The following is a 9628-nucleotide window of genomic DNA, read 5'->3' as shown; positions in this document are numbered from 1 at the left end:
CCTATTGCTATAAGTCATTACTGTGTACATATTCTCCTCAACATCCTGAATTTTATTGACTAATCTAGTAGTGAACACCCCCCCCCCCTAACTTCTTACTAACCCTTTTGCAAAAAACTATCACAATCTGGATGAGAAAGAACGCCAACAACATCACAAAAACAGGCAACAAGGCCTTAAATATTCCAACTTACAGGATGGTACCCAAGCCCAAGCTGAACACCCTGTAAGGCATTCATTACCCCCACAACCTAGTTCACCATCTTATTTTGCAAGGTGTGCAGAGCTTGTTTTGCCTCTGTTAATGTTCGCTATTAGTGTAATTGGCTGTGATATAAGTGCAACAGGTCTTATTGATTGTTTCTTGGCACATGCTCCTCCTTCCATAGCCGTCACTAAGTCTAACACATATCTGTGCTGCATAAGCATTACGCTCATGGCTCGCAGCTCTTCTTTGATGGAGTTGAAACTGTTCTCAAAGGCATTTATGGCATTCATCAACTCCCAGGGAGTTATCTGGAGTCAACGTGCAGTTGCTTTTGCTTGAACATACGGAAGGATGCTGCCAAAAAAGATTTGTGTATCGTTGAGCAGTCTGTGCTCCTCCAGGACATCTTTCCAGGCTGTTGTACTGTAATATTCTGCAGTTCTCTTTCTCCAATGATGGTGCAGCACAGACATTAGACGGCTCATGAGATGGTCATGTAACTTGGAAATATTAACTCCTGGAATCACCAAGGAAGGAGTGTGTACAGTCACCAAGTAGCAGAGGCCTTGCCAACCTGAAGGAAGTTCTGTATACAACCATTAACCCCAGCTCTAGTAAAAATCCTTCAGACTGGAGATCCCTCTTTGCATGTTGGCATTGTATTTTGTAACATTGCAGTTGATGTTCTTTCCCACCGGGAATGTCCCATTTCCCCCTAAATACAAAGCGAAAAGAATTGGTTTTCTGCCTTCTCAAAGAGTTGTGATGTATCTACCCAAGTTAGTCTAGATATATTCTCATCCCACACTGCTTTACACTTCTGTTTTATGCTTTTATCTGTATGATTCCCCTTCCATATATATAGGGCCAGGCATCCAAATGTAGCGCCATGATGCCAATGTTCATGGAGGTATACTGACCCATTTACTCATAAATGTGGCATTTCCTAACAATTGTGGGGCCTAGGTATAGCGGAATCATTCTGTCAAAAAATATAATTTAGGATACCCCTAAAAATCCCTGCTGCAATATCCTACCTCTCCAAGTTTCTCCCTCATACCTTATAATCCCTGTCTTGTTCATGGCATCTAACTTCAGTACTAACTCTTTATGGTCTGTAAGAACGGTCATCACATCAGCTAACTCTTCCTCATATTGCGTGGTGTTTACTAAGAATGCTCTCTGTCTAAACCACAATGGTTGCATCTGCACTTGTATTCAACAAAGAAAAAGGTGCAACAGACACATGGTAATATTTGGCAGTACCTTCTTACATGAGTGTAACCTATCTGAGGCAGTGGCATGTGGAATCAAAGAACAAACAAAACAAGAAGTATTAGCAGTCTGCATACCTATCCCTGTCATATGTTGGCACCACATATTATCTAATAAGCCAGAATGAATACTATGAGATATATTTTCTTGCTAAGGTACTGTTCTCTGCAAGTGCTTAATGTTGTCGTATAATCCCATACATAAAGTAAAATAACATTTTAATATTGCTGCCAGCATAAGAAGACATAAGAAGAAAAATAAAACAGCAATACATAACTGTCCTCTAGTAGAGTCGATGAAATACTCCACCTATGCTTTATAGAGAGACATTGTTACTCTTGTGTCTCTTTTTCCCCCTTATGTTCTCCTTCTGTCTGTGGCAGTGCTAAGGCAAGGTGAGGTCCAGTACTACGTCAGACAGGTGAATCCATGGTTTCTGACCATCCACCTCCACTGCAGTAGGAGTACTCATCGTCACGGAGAAGGGACCATTGTATATGAGATCCTTCCATAGATGTACAAAATTCCGCAAGTAAACTTGCTGGCTAATAGGTATCCTGCTGGTCTGAGACAGCCCTCTGTTTTCGCAATACCTGTTTAGAGAAGTACTTGACAGATTTCATTAACTCGGACAAATTACTCATTTCATCCCTTAAAACCTTTTCCCATCAGTCTAGTTTATTTTATTTCCATTAGTATGAGACTCTTTTAGAGCAGTCAGAAGTGGTGCAGTCAGGGTGGCACAATCAAATATCTACTGACTCACATAATGCAGTCATAAGAACTGCTGTATTCGCTTGGTTTAGGCATGTTCTTAATGCTCTGTCAGGTGTTACCCTCCTTCCATCTTTGGAGATTATCTGTCCCAAATAGTGAACTTCTATCTGTACACATTATAATTTATCTTTGTCCACTTTGTATCCTTTTTCTGCAAGCATGCAAAGGAGACCAATAGTTTCCTCCCTGCGTATGTCTTCAGTGGGACTACACACCAATATGTCATCCACATACTGTAGAAGGGGACTTTTTCATTTTATGTTTGTTAAATCCTTTTTCACCATCCTGTTAAAGATACTCAGAGACTCACAATAGTCCTGTGGGAGTCTTCTATATCAGTACTGAGTTGTTCTATACGTAAACCCTGTTAGGTACGGACTATCTGGGTGAAGTGAAATGCTGAAAAATGAAGTTTTCATATCAAATCAATCACTGAAATGTAGGCAGCACCCATAGGAAGGTTTGTCAGTATAACTGGTGGATCGGGTGCCACCGGATATTCTGGGATTATTTAATTTAGGAGGTGGATATCTTGAATCAACCTCCAAGTTCCCTCCATAGCCTTTTGCATAGGATAAATCAGCGTACTACAAGTTGATGTTCTCTCATATGTGACTCCTTGCTCAAGCAACACCTGTGTTGTGGGAAAGATACTTTTTTCGGCTTCTTTGGATAAGGCATACTGATGCACCCTAGGACGTATCGCTCTGGGTGTGATATTCACAGGCTCAGTTCCTTTACTCAGTCTTGCATCTTTTGCTTCTGTTGTCCATAGACTCTCTGGTAGCCTTGTCAAATCTTTTCGCTCATTGTACTTTCTTGTGCATGTTTTGACACTGTTCTGTATTACAACTGCACTCTAATGGGAATATCCATTTGAAATACTACTGTCTCAATTGATGGGTGTTAGAAGGTGGTTCTGACACTATGGGCTACCCGAATTCTTTGCTTTTTGAGCACCTAATTGTTGAGCTTTTACTGTGGGGGAGCCTCATAAGTTGGGACTCACCCACAGTGAACATAGGATGAAAGAGACTGCATGGGGATTTTACTAGTGTCCCCCTGGCTTGACCAGGCCACTGCGCAGCAGCTGTAGTAAGGGACACCGGGCTGGTTACATGCAGACACAGGTATACATGCGTGTGCACACGTATAGGGGCTGCGCAGAGGAGATTCCCAGCATGCGCAGTCCAGGAGCAGCTACCGAGTGAATGGTGTGGCAGGACTTATGCAGACTTGGGTGGTGACTTGGAATAGGCTTTATACACTGGGAAGGAACATGCCAGGGAAAATCAGTGTGTTTTACTGTTTTTCACTTCTTTATTCCCCTATGGGGATGTGGAGCCCATGGGCTAGATTAACCTTCAAAAGGCCTACAGATTCCAGATACGCCCTAAAGTCCACTGTAGCGGATGTGAAAAGACGTATTCTGCAGAGTCCAAAGCCATATTTGTACTGCTTTTGGGTCATCCAGAAATGTCACATTTCTCTGAGTCAGGCATAACCAGACCTTGGCTGAGGGCTGACCGCAGCAGGATAGATTGATAACCTTTCTTCCACAAGCTAAGGCCTCCTCTCCACGAAGAGAAGATGGGTGGGGCTACAGGCTCAACGCAGCTATCACTGGGTGCCAGGCACCAGGCTGCACCAAGGAGGGAAGGCAGCAAGGGGGAAGGGGTTTTTTCAGAGACCATGTGGCCAGAGAATCTGGACGACACCATTTTGAACAAACCCAGAGGTTGGACAAGAAGGAGGGAGCAAGGGCAGTGAAGTGATGAGTTGCTGTTTGATAGGACAAACGGAGACTTCCTGCCAGCCCCCTACTCAACTTTTAAAAAGTGCTTGCACAAGAAGAGAAGTTCTCTCTGGGGTGTGGCCTGCTGAGGCGGGAGGTGCTGGAACCTGGCAATGGGCAGTTGAAAGGAGGAACCCCCTGACTGCCCCCAGGACCCTGAACTGCGCCAGGAGAAGAGTCCAGGACCAGTTCACAATAGCAGGGGCCTCTGCGCAGGGAGAAGAAAGGCCCAAGAGCAGAGCCAGGCCAAAGGCTGGAGCAGGGAGCCAGTGAAAACCGCTCCCTGCAGCATGCACCCTCTTGGAGACAAGGAAGGCGAAGGAGAGTGCTCCCAGTGGTATGGTGAGGGGGCGCCACCACGAGCAAGACGACACAAAAATGGAGAAGATCGAACCCCCAAGAGCTGAGATATGGCCCCGGAAGGTAGGCGACCTTTGACTCCTAAGAAGACCAATGACAAAGTGCGTGGTGCTCCGCCACCGGTCTCAGAGATGCCCTTGGGGTGGGTCAGGTCTCTGGGGCTGCCCCCAAATGAAGTCACGCACCTGTGATGGTTTGCAGTGGGAGAGGTCCGGGATCCCAACTCGGGGCCCCGTGTGGCAAAGGAGGCGAGGAGCGTCATCACGCCCCCGAGAAATGCAAACTGGGGGAGTGCCATAACGCTCCCGCGAAGCTGACCATCGGGGAGCACCGTTGCGCTCCCCGTGAATATGCCCAAGGGGCCCGGGCCCCCGAAGAAGTGAAGGAGGCTCATGTGGGGTGCCAGGAGCCCACCCTGGCCCCAGCAGAAGTGGCAAGTCAGGGAGCACCGGGACGCTCCCCGTGAAGATGGTGAGGGGGCCAGGGACCCCATCCCCGGGCCCGAATCGTGGGAATGTGGGGGGGGAGTGCCATTGCACTCCCCCGAAGACCCGCTGGTCCCGCTGAAGCCGCCGGGTCTGCCCGCTCTGAACGGGCAGACGAGAAGAGTCGCGCTGGCTCCCGCGGCCACACACAAGAGTGCAGGCCAGGCCAGGAGCCAACTAGAGCAGCTGGGGGTGGGCTCCCCAGGCTGCCCCCCCTTCCACAAAGGGCAAGGGTGCGGAGGGCCTGGGTGGGACCAGGCCCCCGTGAAAAGGAGAGGAGGAGGAGGAGCCAGGGGCCCAGGTGGGACCGGGCCCCGAAAATCAGAAAGCAGCGGCCGGAGGTGGGCTCCCTGAGCCGCTTACCGATACCTGGGTGTCCGGTTGGCACCAGGCCCCCCAACGAGCGGGGAGATGCAGGAGGGCCCGGGTGGTACCGGGCTCTCTCGAAAGGAAGCAGGCTGCGCGGATCTCCCCGGTACACCGCGAGAGCAACTGCTCTAAGATGCACGGGGCTCACTGAAAATAGCCCCATAATGCTTTGCGCAGGGAGGACTGGCCTGCCTGACAACCTGCCCGTTTCTCTGCTTGTGGTGGCCCCAGGAGGACCGGGTCACCACCACATGAATGCCAAGGTGCCGGGGAGGTGCAGGAGCAATGCAGTCTCCCCCAGCACGAAGGAGAAAAGACCCACCCTAAGTCACTTGGGGACTTGAAAGGAATAACCCCTCAAGGGCTCAGTCAGCATTTAAACACCTTCTAGGCTGGAACTTTTGTTCTACAGCTGAGGGTGTATTGAGAAGTGCATCTCAGTGTGAAGGGCTGAGTTGGGGATGTCTGGAGAAGGGCATTCCCTGGAGGTGAAGAGGTGTAATTGCATTAGAAATGCATTTACTAATGGTTATTTCTTTTAGAGGGACTGAAGGTCACATATGTAATGCGAAGTACTTGTGTAAGGTGATGTCATAAGCAAAGTGGGGTTGTGTTGCCAGATATTCCTTCTAGGGTTTCTGGCTGTATATGCGTAATCCTATGATTTCATCTGTGATGCCTTTAGGGGCTGTAATTGCAATGCATTTCAATGATACACAAATGTGATGAGTACTGCCATTCTAAAGGGATGCTTAGACATGTATTCTTGCTGCTGCTGTTAGGTGAGGAAAAACCCAGACTGTTAGCCCCGAAGATTTAAAGGTGCATACTTTATGGTCAGTAGGAGATGCTCATTCAGGGTTATGTGTCACCAAGGCAGGTGTACCCATTTTTAATGTTGGTTGATGTAATGGGGTGGGTCGCCACTGGGATGGTGCCAGTGTGCAGGGCCCACGCCCCAGGTTATCATCAACTAACAGCATTGGGGCAAGATGATGTGCATACATGGGAGTGGTGGTACTAGATCCCACCCCCCCTGCGGGAGGGGTGGAGATGTCTTGCAATGTCACAAAGTAATTCCAACAGATTATGTATATTTGAAAATTGGTGCATAGTACTGAGTAGTGTGTTTTTGTTTAATAAATGTACTCTTACTTTTATAAAGCAAAGTACAGACTGGTCAATCAATTTTTGAGTATTATTTTTGCACACCTGCATATGGCGATTACTAGCCCACACCACCTCCCTTGAGTAAGCCTCAGCCTGCTCTGTAACGTTACCCTCTTAGAGTCAGACGCTACAATTGGTTGTTTGGTTCCCAGTGAAGGGCAAATGTAGTCATGTTATTTGTGTAGGCCTCACAGATGCTGCCTCGTATTCCAACAATGGGCTATCGTAAATCATTTCTGTAGTAATCCGAATAAATTTCAAGTTATGTTTATTTAAATGCAGTTTATTGAGGAGTACAATAAACTTCCACAACTTTCAGCAATACAGGAAATACTGACCATTCTTAGAATCTTCACTGTGATGCTGTTCTACCACATCACAGCTACATCATAAACATTCCAGCTACCACAATTTCTTTGTCTGATATATCTCTCAATTTGACCTGTGGATCTGTAAATACTGGTGCCCAAGTCACTTTATCTCCTGTCAAATGCTATCAATAATGCATAACACTGCTTTATTTCCAGGGCCATTATCTCTAACACCATGCTGGTGGATGCACTATCTAAACTTATATGCCACGCAAACAGCCCTCTGCATCCACAAGAATTGCTCTGACGTGTTCTCCCAAATCCTCATGTGCTATGAGTGATAACATCCTACCTGATGTGATACCAGGTGTCTAGCATACCATCTACCCACCTTCCACAAAAGGGATAGTCATATTCAGCTTACTCATCATTTTTCTACCGAGAAGATTAACTGGTGCTTCTGAAGAATATAACAATGATCTCTCAATTTTTGTGTCTCCTATTGCCATGCTCACTGAATCAGTTAAAGGAACCATCCTAACAGCCTCACAAACCCCTTATGTGTTTTTTGACTTGTGAGAAAGTGGTGGTATTCCCTCCTTTATACAAGATTTGGTGGCCCAGTGTTGATTAAAAAACTACAGGGGCGACCTTCTATAGCCACCGTCACAGTGGGTTCCTCATATGATCTGTGGGTTACTGATAGTATTGGATACATTATGATTGTCTGTGGGCTCTCTCATTGTGTATAGCTGTTGGTTGGCATTGCTCCAGACATTTGGGGTTGGGTGGAAAAGGGATTTCCTCCTTGTATTGTTACTCCCCCCATCTGGACCTGTGTAGGCCCTCCTGCAGTGGTTCTGACAACCTGGGCATGTTCTGTGGCATTTGTCCCTGTTGTTCTGTCCACTGAAGCTGAGGGACCTGTGGAAGTCCCTGTGTCACTTGTTGTGGATCCCATTGCATATGTTGTGGCCCCATCTACCTCTGCGGAATCAACCATGCCTGCACTTACCATCGTTCTTTTTCATTCTACGTTCCCTGGCAACATGACTCATATTGCCACAATAATAACATTGTTGGCCTATTCCGTATTCTCCTTGTCTTCTTCCCTGCACTGGCCCTTGGCATCCTGAAAAATCTCATTGTCCCTTTCTCATATTACTTCCTGGCTGCCCTCCTCGTGACTGCACCTGCACTGGCGTTGTGACAGCCATTTGTGGTGCTCCTGTTCTTGATTTTTTAAGTTTCTGTTGCATTAACTTAGCTGTGGCCCTTTCTGCCTGCTCTTTTCTTTTCTTGTCTTTTTCTTTCTTTTGCTTGAAATAATGTAATATATTGGCTTGTATTTCTGGCCAGGGTTTAGCCTCTATTCCCACTACTCAATCTAGTCTTGCTTGTATATCTGTAGGCAGGCCCCATTTCAATATATCGTAAAATAATATTGCATTTCCTCCAGTATTTTGCTATCATTCTTTCTTTCTGGTGATGAATTCTGTAATTTCTTCAGTCGATTTTATACTCTCTGCTATAGGGGCTCCAATGTCTGGTCTGTCTGGGTATGTCTGATTGTGTATTTATCAATGTTATTTGAATAAATCCTGCCCTGACAAAAAGGGTATTTACTTTCATCTCCCACCAGAGAACCTAATAAGCTTTTAACATCGACCAAGGCGAGATTCACTCCAGCAGGGTGTTTCTCAAAGGATCCTATCCGTTTTCCTTCTCCCTCAGACACCAGAGCTAGTGGTCTCTTTAAATTTTCTTTATCCATTTGTGGCCATGGTACATATGTAGGCAGTTGTCTACCCTTCAAAAGGACGGGTACCTGAGTTATTGGTCAGGGATTTACTGACTTTGGCCTACCCTCGGATCCGGTCTATTATTTCAAGTCACTTATAGTATACTCTTCCCATACTGCGAGGCACTCTTGCATATAGGGGTAGTTCCACTCTGGGATGCACCATCTCTGTCTTATGCAATCTTCAGCAGTTGCTAAATCGATAGGCTGAAAAGACCCTTTTCATGGCCATTATTTCCTCCCTTCCTTTTTAGTCCATTCTGTCAATTCATCCAAAAAGGGTTGGCAATAGTAACTACCCTACTTATACTCTAGTACCTCTATTTTTTAAATATATATTTTCTTAAGTTTCAGAGTGTGTAAGAGTGAATTACATTTACATATTATTTATTTTGATACATTGTGCAAATTATGACTTATTAATATAAACAGCATCACAAATATCTGTTACCACTTCTTGTCACCATTTAAACAGTATTAGTATCTGTGCTGGTGGTTATGCACTTACAAACAACGGTCCTAGTAATGGAAGTATATCCATGCAATTTCTTAAGAAACTTCAAAACCCTCCCACTAACTCCTTCCCACAAAAACTGCCCTCCCATAAACATTCCCTAAAACTTTGCATCTGTAGTCTAATTAGCCCTGCTCAAGGTTACAACAAGTTGGGGTGTCGGTTCCGGTAATGGGTGGGGCGGAGAGAGGGGGGTACAATGGGGTGGGGAGGAGGGGAGAAGGGGAGAGGAGGGGAGACAGAGGAGAAGGCAAGGAAGGGCGGGGAGATTTGACACACCTTTTTGCCTCGCACTATAGTCATTTCATGTAGGGTCACCTTGTGTAATCTCTTCGCCGGACTCTAGTCTAAATTGTTCTATCAATTGGGCCCATTCCATGGAAATCCACTTTTTCCTAAGTCCTCTATATTCCTCGCATTTTAGCGCTTCCCTTTAGGCTACTCTATTACCTCTAAAGGTTTAAATCTGACCTACTCTTTTTTTTAGAATTGACTTCTTCGGCATTTCTAGAGTGTCTCTTAGTGCCATAAATGACCCCCCCCCCCGCGGTGGAAATTATATG

At 46.0% G+C, this 9628-nt stretch overlaps 1 pseudogene; it reads right to left on the bottom strand.

Moving 5' to 3' along the window:
* Window positions 1-264: 264 nt before the first annotated feature.
* On the bottom strand, window positions 265-7808 carry LOC147722538 (uncharacterized; annotated as a pseudogene).
* Window positions 7809-9628: the final 1820 nt, after the last annotated feature.

Source organism: Lissotriton vulgaris, chromosome 4_1, assembly GCF_964263255.1.
Source record: "Lissotriton vulgaris chromosome 4_1, aLisVul1.2, whole genome shotgun sequence".
NCBI lineage: Eukaryota > Metazoa > Chordata > Amphibia > Caudata > Salamandridae > Lissotriton > Lissotriton vulgaris.
This window is presented reverse-complemented; position numbering and strand designations above follow the sequence as displayed.